Below are 11,335 nucleotides of genomic sequence, written 5' to 3' on the forward strand. Positions count from 1 at the left end.
CCTATTCCCCCCCCCCTTGTCCCGCCCCCAGGATGGTTCACAGAACCTTGCATTTTGAAAAATTTTGGAATCCTGCCACTCTGAGTTATGAGTTTACTACTAGGGTAGTAAGTCGCTATCTTCTGAGGTACGACCAAGTATGATAAACAGACTCAAATATACAACATGACTGGAGGAATGCAGGCAGGAAAACATAAATATTACTTAATGATTAAAGATCATTTCATGGGCAGCCTGGGTGGCTCAGTCGGTTAAGTGTCTGCCTTCGGTTCAGGTCATAATCCCAGCATCCTGGGATCGAGCCCCACGTCAGGCTCCCTGCTCAGTGGGGAGCCTGCTTCTCCCTCCCCCTCTGCCCCTTCCCTCCCCTCCTCCACGCGCTCTCTAATAAATAAATAAAATCTTTAAAAGAAAAAAAAGATGTGATATAATGAGCACTAGGTATTATGTAAAACTGATGAATCACAGACCTGCAACCCTTGAAACAAATACATTGTTAATTTTTTTTTTAAAAAAAAGGTCATTTCTTACTACTACTCATTGTATTTCCCTCCTCAGAATCCATGAGAACATCCTAAAGGCTTCAGAATTGGAACAGATTTGTAATAAATATCTAGTCTTTTAAAAGACAGAATTCACAGAAACTGAAGCTATGCACAGACAGAGAGCGTATTTTGGTATCGGGAACCCCTGAGAAATGCGTTTGTCTTGGCCCCTGAACTTCCTTCGTAATGGAGGCTTCAGGAAGCCAGGCTGCAGGTGAGATGTGGGGCCTCTACACACTCTTCCCAACATCTGTCAGAAAGGACTTCCTCCCGAGGCCATCTGTACCAAGCCACGGCTGGGCCACGGCGGGGCCGTGACAGGCCAGAGGCTAGGAGCTGAATTGCTATTGCCGAAAGTGCAGGGTCGCCCAGGCGCAGAGCTGGAGCGACTGGAAGCTTCCGCGCTTGGCCAGGCCATAGCATGACAACCCAGGCCTCCATGTCTCTGACTCAGGCTTGGGGGACAGGGACTCCAGAACCCGTCTTCTTACAGTGACACTTCTGGCAGGCTGGGTGACAGCTTGTCTGAGCCTCTAATAATACCTCCTTGAGAGGGTGATTCTGAGGATTACCCCGGCTCATGCATGAGAAAGCACCTAGTCACAATGCCAGGCACGGTAACAGGTGCTCAAAACAACACAGCAAGGTGAGATCATTACTGCTGCCCACAGGCTCTGCAGCTAGCCTCCTGGGAAAGCCTGTCCACCAGACACTGTCAGAGGTCAACCTGTGAAAATGCACACTCAGTAGCTGTAGGCTGGAGCACAAGATTCCGCATTTCTACCAAGCTCCCAGGGGATGCCCTCTCTGCGCTCCCCAGACCGCACTTCCAGGGGCCAAAGGTTCTGTGGTTATTTAACCAGCCGTGCTTTAGAAACATTAAAATCAGACGGGCAATTTCCCACACATTCTTAATGGATTTTGTGGACTACCTGGCTATGTTCTACCTTCCCGAAGTATCAATATCAATATAAGAAAAAATGCATTAAAATAATGTTAAAAGACATAGTTTAAACACTTACTATTTCTTCAGTGGAAAAGCCCAACTTTTCAACATAGTCAGGATTCAGAACACTGCAAAAGTGTGGTTCAGCTTAAATAAAACTGAGACCAATATTCAAGTTCAGGGGTTTTTTAAAGTTGAAAAGGCTACACAGACGAAGGATACATGACATCCACCCCTTTTACCTTGCACCAGATCCAGATCGGAGAGACCCATGGTGGGCTAACAGTATAAAATACAAGGAAAGCACAAACAACCGAGAAAAACCATGCCCCCACAGGGCTACTACAGTAACTGAGCTGGGTGTCGAAGGCCGTCAAAAACCTAAACTCTCTTTCACCAAAAGGCGGAGTGTAGAAAATTTGAGATTAGGAGAGTCAATAAGTTACTTCCTTGCTCCAAGAAACAATTAAAGGGACGAATGTGTTTGCAGACTACTTCCTCTGGCTCTGCCATAGACTGGTATAGTCAGAGCTGTAATTTCAAGTTCACGGCCTCGTCGTTATAAACTTTTCTCAAATATCCCCAAATCAAATCTGGATGGTGAATTCCCTTCATACACATGCCATGCCTCTTCATCCAAATGGCATTTGGCCCCTCTGGAACATCCCCAGGGACGTAGAGGGAAGGGGGATTCACCATGAACAGGGGAGCCCAATCCATTTTCCGATGGTTCTGTTAGGCAGGGCTTTCTGACATTAAACTGAATCTTGCCTGCCTAGAACATGCAACCCTCTGCTTATTCTGCTCTTATAAACCACATGGAGTGACTCTAATTTCTCTTGACATGACAGCCCATCAAATGCTTGAAGAAAGTTAATCATATCCTTTCCAGGCTTCTCACATGCTGTTAGCCCTTGGTGCCTCAATTATCCCACACATGAGGCACAGTGTCCCATCTTGGCCACTGCCTCTTGCCCAGACGCAGATAGCCGGTTTCAGTGAACGCCTTGTGTCTGAGATTAAAATCAACAGCCCAGGCCTCGTTTGATTACCTTGGGGCAGAGTCACAACACCGTCTCCCCTCTCCTGCACAGGACAGATAACCGAGCATGAGACCAACAAGCACATCAGGTCTCGTGGCCAGATCACGTTTTAGACTCACAGAGAATGAAAATCCACATTGCACAGGCAGATTTCAGGGAACGATTGGGCAATATGTATAAATAACTTAAGGGACACATCCCTTACGACCCAGAAATTTTAGGGATATATGCCAAGGAATTAATAAATGCATCAAAGATGTTCAGTGTGGGTTATCTGGCAAATGAAACGTAGGAACCCAAACATTTAGTCTGAAACAAGTCTATAATGTATTATGTACAATTTTAATTTTTTTTAATCAATGCTCTTTTTCTATAGAGCCTATTACTACTTGTGTAAGAAAGTAAAGTGGGGGGAGTGGGGGCGCACCTGGGTGGCTCAGCTGGTTAAGCTTCTGACTTCAGCTCGTGAGGGTCGAGATCTCAGGGTCCTAGGATGGAGCCCTACATCGAGCTTGCCGGTCAGCAGGGAGTTTGCCTGGGGATTCTCCCTCTCTCCCTCTGCCCCTCCCCTGCTCATGAGCTAACACTCTCTCCCTCTCTCCCTCGAATAATGAAAATCTTAAAAAAAAAAAAAAAAAAAAAAAAAANAAAAAAAAAAAAAAAAAAAGGTAAAGCGGGAAGGGGAATAAGGCTGGGAACAAAGGGGAAGAAGGGAGAAAGAGACCTTGCTTGAAGTCCACACCACCAGAGAACCAACTAGGGTCCTCCTAACTGTTCTGTCCACAAGATAGGATTCCATGAAAGAGGTCATGGAACTTCTTGTCCAAATACAAATCCCTAAGTGATCTTATTTTAAGAATGGATTCTACAATCTGCGCTGGAGTCAATCACCTGTCGAGTTCTGACGTTTCTCTCATACGTAGGATTCCTTCTCTTCCTTATAACCAAACTACAACGTGAAACTTGGAAGCTCCCATGTCTAGTGTGGACCCTATTCTTTTTTTTTTTTTTTTTTTTTTTACCAAAAAGGAAGTATGTTTACATATCATAAAATATTGAGGTATATTTTTATAGAGGAACATACTTAATATCTTGTAATATTCACTCCATTTCGGGCATACAATTCAATGAATTTAAGTAATGCTACTGAGCGATACAACCATCACCAAAAATCAGTGTCAGGACATTTTGTTCCCCCAGTAAGATGCCTTAAGCCATTTACAGTGACTCCCTATTCCCACTCTTAGCCTCGGGCAACCACTAATCTACTTCCTTTTTCTCTAAATTTGCCCTTTTTGGGACATTTCATACAAATGGAATTGTACAGTATGTGGTCTCTTGTGTCTGAATTCTTTCACTCAGCCCAACATTTCTGAGGATCATCTATGCTACAGTGTGTAATTCCTCCCTTCTGAGCCCCATTCTTGAGCACAGAAGTGGTCTTGGGTACTAGCACAAAAGGCCCCATCAGGCCACACCACACCTGACCGAAAGGGTAAAAGTGGAAGTGCTTCATCAACCCTTGGATATTAGCAACTTCTTTGTGCTCATGTTTAGTTTCATGGAAAGTTCTAGAACCTAATTCTTTTGCTATGAATGGGCCACTAGTTTGATAGCCCTGCAGAGTCACAAGCCAGGAATGCTGGGTCTGGGCCAGGTTCTGGGTGAGTGTAGTGTGGAGGGGCCAGGAGGGGAGGACAAGTCAAAGAACCACTGTCCTAGTGATACGTGGGATTTTGATCCAAGCCACCTGTCCAATAGAGGATACAGTCTCTCCAAAAGGGCAGACAGAATGAACCTGCGCCTTCCAGGGACAATGCAATGTGATGGGGCAAAGTCTGACTCAAAGGAAAGGATGTTCAGTGGGTGCCAGAGACAGTCACCAAGCTGAAAAATATCTGTGCAACATGTAGGAGATACTGAGGTAGCTGGACAAGCATGGACTTCCTTCATCATTCTACACAAACCACTTCAGCCGAAGAACAGGAGCTATGCAAGTTTGGGAGTTGCACATGTCCATCACCTTTGACGTCAGAATAGGTCATCGGCATGGTGGCTGCTCAAAGAATGGCAAGAAATAGAGCAGCAGGAATCAGGAAACCATTAGTGGGAAACCAGCAAGGTTCCTGTCTTCCTCTGATACTCAGTAGCAACCAGTCTGCAGGCAACTCATCCAATGCCCATTTCCATCCCTTGTCTATAAACAGGAAACAATCATATTTGCTTCCCCTACATCCCAGGATCAAGGATCATGAGGCTAAAAGAGACGGTGCTTATGACAGCACCCTCTAAGGTGTGAGATGGCACACTCGTGCGGGGTGTTGTCATCCGGGGATTACAGAGCTTTAAGGGAGCATGCAAGGTCATAAGGGCTAGTCATTTCCAAACCTTGTCAAGAGTCTGCAATTCTGCAGAGGTGCCTTGAGGAGGAAGTGGAAGCCAACTTCACTTAGAGCCAAAGACTGCCCCACCCTTCTCCCCCCCCCTCCGGACGTTCAGACAGTGGTGGCTTTTGAAGAGAAGCTTCTGAAGCTAACAGAAATGTTCAAATCCCTGTAGATCAAGCTTCTTATGCTGGAGAGGAGGACCCATGGTCCAGCTTTGCTCAGGGTGATGCAGTAGTATTTCGTAAGGGGCAGGTGTTAACGGCCAAGCCATCCTGGCATTTCCACACATCACAAAAAGGAGACATGAGAAAGTCTACTTTTTTCTCAGGCTAGAACCATCAGCCATTTTCCTCTTTTTCTGGGTCTCTTCCTAAATTCTGCTCACTTTCTTTCTAAAGACTTGCTGTTTGCTTATACACACCAAATTTTATCTCCATTCCTGATCTCCCAGGGCTTCCTTGGGCACTTGGCTATCCTGCAAAATATCTGAAGCTCGACACATCTAAACTGAACAGAACCCTTTGAGGTTGGCCCACAAATGCCCACATCCAACTTTTCCAACTTTGCCTTAGACCTCTGCTCTAACATCCAGCATGAAAACTTATAAGCCATTTTGACTGAACTTTACCTCACAAAAATTACTAGCAGGACTTCACGTCTCACTTAAACTAATTTCATGGACATCCTCGATTCGTTATGTGTCAAATCCAAAACATCAAACTTTTAGGAACAGCAATCAGAAGGGACAGAAGAGAGGTACCTACCTGACCTGTCCATCACTCCTGGCTCCATCCTTGTTCTCATGGGGGCCTTCTCACTCTTGCATTCACTTGCCAAAAAGGCAATCCGTCCCTGTTCACTCCCATCTAATCCAGACTTCTCAGCCCTTTCTCCTCCCTGAAACTCTTGCTGACAAATGTAGCTCCAGGCATGTGTCATTCACTGGACAGGCTTGGGAGACCTGTGCTGTCCTCTCAGGAACCCGCCACAGGCCTCGCCACAGCTAACAGACCAAAGGGGACGGGGTGGCCAAGCCGCTGACTAGCTGCCAGGTCATTCAGATTTCTCCTCTCAAGAACTACGAGGTCAGAGAGTAGCAGGAAAGTGGAACACACTTCTCACTCAAGCTGAGGGACCTGGGTGCATGCAGGGGCCCTGTGACAAAGAGCCCAGCCCCAGCTTCTGGAAAAGGGGGCTCTGCTTTGGCTCCACAGATGCTCACTTCCTTCAGTCAAACCTTCCTCATCTGCACTAACTTGGTTAGATCCCACTTTCATCCCAAACGTCCTGATTAGAACTATCACCACAGATCCAACGAGAGACTTGCTTATTAAAATTAGTTAGGGAAATGATAGATTTCATCAAGTGAAATGTTCAAATTACTAATTACCCTTGGAGGTAACAAAACATTTTTTTTTATTGTAATCACTTTGGCAGAACCATTTTCATGTGAACTACAGACTTTTTTGTCTTTATAAACAAAAGATACATAGCATAAATACATCTTTTCTTGATAACCCAGAACTAATATTCAGAGCACCAATGGCTGGACTGTTTCTAAACATGGCGGGCAGTGTCCCCTGGGGCTACTTGAGGTTACCCGAGATGCACTCTTGCACCCCAACGCACTATGGTTTTCTAACACTGTGCTTTCAGCTGACACATTTTGCTGTTGTGCAGAGCCCGCCTCCAATCTCCCATTTTATGTATAGTGATGAGGACTGTGGAGACCCTGCAACCAATGAGGGCCTAAAATCACACTCAATACGCTCTCAGCAAAGATAGAAGCAATTTTCACAATCTCAGGCACAGTGTTTCTGACACTTTATTTGATGAGAGACTATTTCAGCTTGCCCTCCAGATTCCCCTAGAGTCCGGGGAGATTGTCAGAATATTTCATAAATCCATTCAGTGGTTTAACTACTTTTCAAGTATATCAGTCCTACATTCATAACTAGGTTGTACACCCTTTGTAAACATGAACCACATTTCACACACAACCTACATAATAAAGTGTCAGGTGCCCAGCGGCTGCACAAACTGCATTTGCTAATAAAATACCATAAACCCAGTGGCTTTCCAACTTTTTTTTTTAAAGACAGACTCCTACACAAAACCGTAAGCAAATCTATAAAATAAATATAAGAAAAAGCAGCTTTTAACTAAGGAGAGATGGTGAGACGTGGAACCCATTCAATGAACTCTTCCTGCATGTCACTCAGCAGGTGGAAAGGTTCACTTTGATCACTAGGATTACACGAACACTCTAGTCTTCTTCGAGCTGTAAACACAGCAGCAAACTCACCAGGACGTTGAGGACCACTGAGTACCTGAGGGGCATTAGATCGGAAATAGTCCAACACTCGTAGGAACAATGCTTCCCAAACTTTACTCTGCGCACAGATCTCCCGTAGCCCTGGTGAAACTGTCTTCTCAAGAGCTCGGGGTGCTGCCTGATATCCTGTGTTTCTAACAGCTCCGGGGGGATGCCGGTGCTGTAGGTCCAGGGATCACACTCTGAGTAACAAGGAAGAATCTGGAAAGTACAATCATGTTCCTTCTGTCTCAAGAACCTAGAAGATAACCTTGTCACCTTTACACGTGTAATTACTGCCCTTTTAAATTCCCTTCCTCGAGGCGCCTGGGTGGTTCAGCTAGTTAAGTATCTGCGTTTGGCTCAGGCCATGATCCCGGGGTCCTGGATCGAGCACCGCATCGAGCTCCCTGCTCACTGGGGAGCCTGCTTCTCCCTTACCTTCTGCCTCTCCACCTGCTTGTGCACGCTCTCTCTCTCATAAATAAAATATTTTTAAAAAATTAAATTCCCTTCATTACTTCCAAGAGCTAAAGACCACTTGTCTTTTTCTATTCACACAAACTTCAATATAGGCATCATTAGGACAGGGGCTTCTAGTTTAGTCACTGCCATTTCCCCAGGCCCTGAAAAATGCCTAGCACACAGAAGGTGCTCAAACACATTCGGAATGAATACATAAAACAAGCCCTTCTGCTGTAAGTAACGAATGGTTTGTTTTCAGATTGCGGTCTCTATTTCTAGTGCTTGGTATTTCATACAGTTTTCTTTGGCAGTGTTTTCCCAACTGGGGAAATTCATGCTGCGACATGAAGTGTCTGCTTTGTCATACTTGTCACTTCCCTTGTGCTGTTGTTGAACCAATTTGTCTGCGCTCCTTCAAAGGCTGTCTGAAATTTCCATGTGCAGACCGAGTTTTGGGTACAGCAATGTACAGAAGCCGGCGTGATAACAAGAAAGCACTAGAAGTGAGGGAACCCGGTGTCTCATGGTGAAACAGTGGAGGGGGGACAGCAGTCGCTAGTGCTGGGTGGTGGCAGCAAGAGACGGGTGTGGAGCAGACTCGGATCACATGAGGATGAGAAGCAGGCAAAGGAGAGCAGGTACAGACAGACCGGAGAGGAAATGCACAGCAAGGAGACTAGTGACAGGTCACCACCGGATACTGAGGAGAAGTTCTGGCCCATCCGTGGCCTAGGCTTATAGAACTCCTCCAAAGCTAGGAATTCCCCCTAAGAACTCAAAGGTAAAACCACACAAAGTGACAGCATTTAATTTAAATGGTCGCCTTCAGAAGGTATACCCTTACCCCACACCACTTTCTTAAGGCACTGAATTTGATACCCAGGCCTAAGAGGGCGGCCTTTACCACATGCTGAGGGAGATAGCCTACTGTTCCCTACAGATGGCCTCTCGAAGGGCCCTTCTTCCTCGTCACAGCAAATGTGGGATCAATGCACCAATGGTGGCTGGTTTTCTTCTGCCTACCCTACTTGCTTCCATGCCAAGAAAAGTTGAATGGAGTCAGGTCCAGGGGACAGATCCCAGGCATGTTTCCTGCTCACTCCAGTGGCAGCAGTGGAAAAATTCGGGGAAAGCAACAGCTATACAAACCTAGGGCGTACAACGGGTGGTGGCCCAGTGAATCCACTAGGGATCTCAGTCTCCTCTAGCAATACGAAAAATTTTCTAGAATCGCACTATGTTGCCGAAGTCCAGTGGTCACTTGCCTTTTCATATAATTAAGACATTAAAAATAGTAATTTCAAAGTTCCATTACATCACTTGACAGATTAGGGGGAGGGGGAGAAGGAGTTTCATCAATAGGATGTGTGTGCCCTTTCTCTAATCAGATACTTCTCATTTCTCTTCCCACCGGGAAGATACCGGGTGGATTGTCCAAATACAAAGACTTGTAAAAATCCCAATGGCTTTGAGACCAAGGGCAAGCTGCTTCCTATACACATTTTCCAGCTTCCCTTCCTCCAGGCTAGCACATTCTCTTACTCTGCACCTCTACCACCTGTAGCCAGTCAGGAAAAGCCTCTGTAGCCCTACACAGGGCTTGCCATTAAGATTCAAAACCCGACTGTTTGGTGTCTCTCGGGGCATTTTATAATCTAATGTTGGTGGCAGGTTAAGACAACACATAGAAGGGAATATAGCGTCTACGGTGACAAAGAATGTCGTGAACACACACACAGGTGGCCTGGAGCACACACTCGGCAGCAGTCAGTGTCACCAGACGATGTGAGTTACACACAAGGTTAGGCACGGTCAGCTGGACACGTTTTCATGGAGGGGAGACAGCCCAAGAACTTGGAAGGGGGGCAGAGAATGGGTTGATGGAGAATGGAGTTTGTCCAGATAGGGGGAACGACATGTGTGAGGACTAAGAGGTGGGAACGGCAAAGGGATGACAAATATTTGCCTAGTGGATGGAAAGAGCGTGACCTCAGGTGTGCTGAGATAGGAGCGCACTTCGGTGCAAGAGTGGAAAAAGCCAGGTGTTGGGGCAACTGCAGGGAAAATTCCCTGTGGTCAGAAAGAGGTCCAAGTGCTCTCTTCCATCATGCCTCTTCGTAGCCATGGCTCTAAGAAGTACTGAGGGCGGCACTTAGCGGAGTCTGGATGGAGGGACATCTCCCATGCCCATCCCAGGCTGGCCAAAGTCTGAGGAGTGCTACAGAAGATGTCCCAGGACCCATTCTGTTTCAGCCTCTCTGTACACTCACAAACCCCCACCCCAACTCCCCCCTGTGCCCTGAGCCACAGCTCAGAGAGGCAGGCAGGAGTTCTTCTCATGGTTGTTTAGTTCACTGATGCTTGGCTTCTAGAATACCACCACCTACCACCACCACATGAGCACCAAGTAAGTGCTGCAACTATTAAGCACACGGTACACATCATCTCCAAACTCTATGCAAGATATAGTCTGCATTTTACAGATGAGGCTGGTGAGGCGTAGAGACAGGAAGAAATTAACTGAAGGACACACAAGCCAGGACTCATGCCCGGTGTGACGGAGCTACAGAAAGTTCCTAAGCAACCGATCGATGGCACGCAGCTACTCCACCGGACACATGTGGAAGCTCTATTAAATATCTACTAATAAGGACGAACCAATTACGTTATAGGCAGGGCTGGTATCAATGGCGATGGCCAGACCAGGCTCACTCTGACTGGCTAATGCCTGCCCCATGGGATGCTCAATACTTTGAATATCACTCCCATTAAGAGTTCCACGAATTCTCTCTTAGCTAACCATAATTAAAGTAAAACATTTAAAATAACTCCACCTCAAAATTAAATTACACAAGTTACTGTAAGCTGAAGGCAGAGACTAACAAGTAGGCAAATCAGAGAGAGAATGAATGAGCACACAGCTCTCATAAAACATACAGACCTGATTAAGAAAGTCCAGGGGCTTGACCATCTATGAAAAGCCTACTGCAAGCATTATTCTCAATGGGGAAAAGCTGGAAGCCTTTCCCTTAAGATCAGGAACACGACAAGGATGCCCACTCTCGCCACTATTATTCAACATAGTACTAGAAGTCCTTGCAACAGCAATCAGAAGACAAAAAGGGATCAAAGGTATCCAAATCGGCAAAGAAGAAGTCAAACTGTCTCTCTTTGCAGATGACATGATACTCTATATGGAAAACCCAAAGGAATCCACTCCCAAACTATTAGAAGTTATAGAACAATTCAGTAAGGTGGCAGGATACAAAATCAATGCCCAGAAATCAGTTGCATTTCTATACACGAATAACGAGACTGAAGAAAGAGAAATTAGGGAATCCATCCCATTTACAATAACACCAAAAACCATGCGTTACCTTGGAATTAACTTAACCAGAGACGTAAAGGACCTATATGCTAGAAACTATAGATCACTTTTGAAAGATATTGAGGAAGACATAAAAAGATGGAAAAATATTCCATGCTCATGGATTGGAAGAATTAACATAGTTAAAATGTCCATACTACCCAGAGCAATCTACACTTTCAATGCTATCCCGATCAAAATACCGAGGACATTTTTCAAAGAACTGGAACAAATAGTCCTTAAATTTGTATGGAACCAGAAAAGGCCC

At 45.6% G+C, this 11,335-nt stretch overlaps 1 protein-coding gene across 3 annotated transcripts in view; it reads right to left on the reverse strand.

Annotated features, from left to right (window-relative positions):
- Positions 1 to 11,335, reverse strand: part of ABCC4 (ATP binding cassette subfamily C member 4) — a 246,341-nt gene that overhangs the window by 84,042 nt on the left and 150,964 nt on the right. The gene's annotated exons all lie outside the window — the stretch shown is intronic.

Source organism: Ailuropoda melanoleuca, chromosome 7, assembly GCF_002007445.2.
Source record: "Ailuropoda melanoleuca isolate Jingjing chromosome 7, ASM200744v2, whole genome shotgun sequence".
Lineage (NCBI taxonomy): Eukaryota > Metazoa > Chordata > Mammalia > Carnivora > Ursidae > Ailuropoda > Ailuropoda melanoleuca.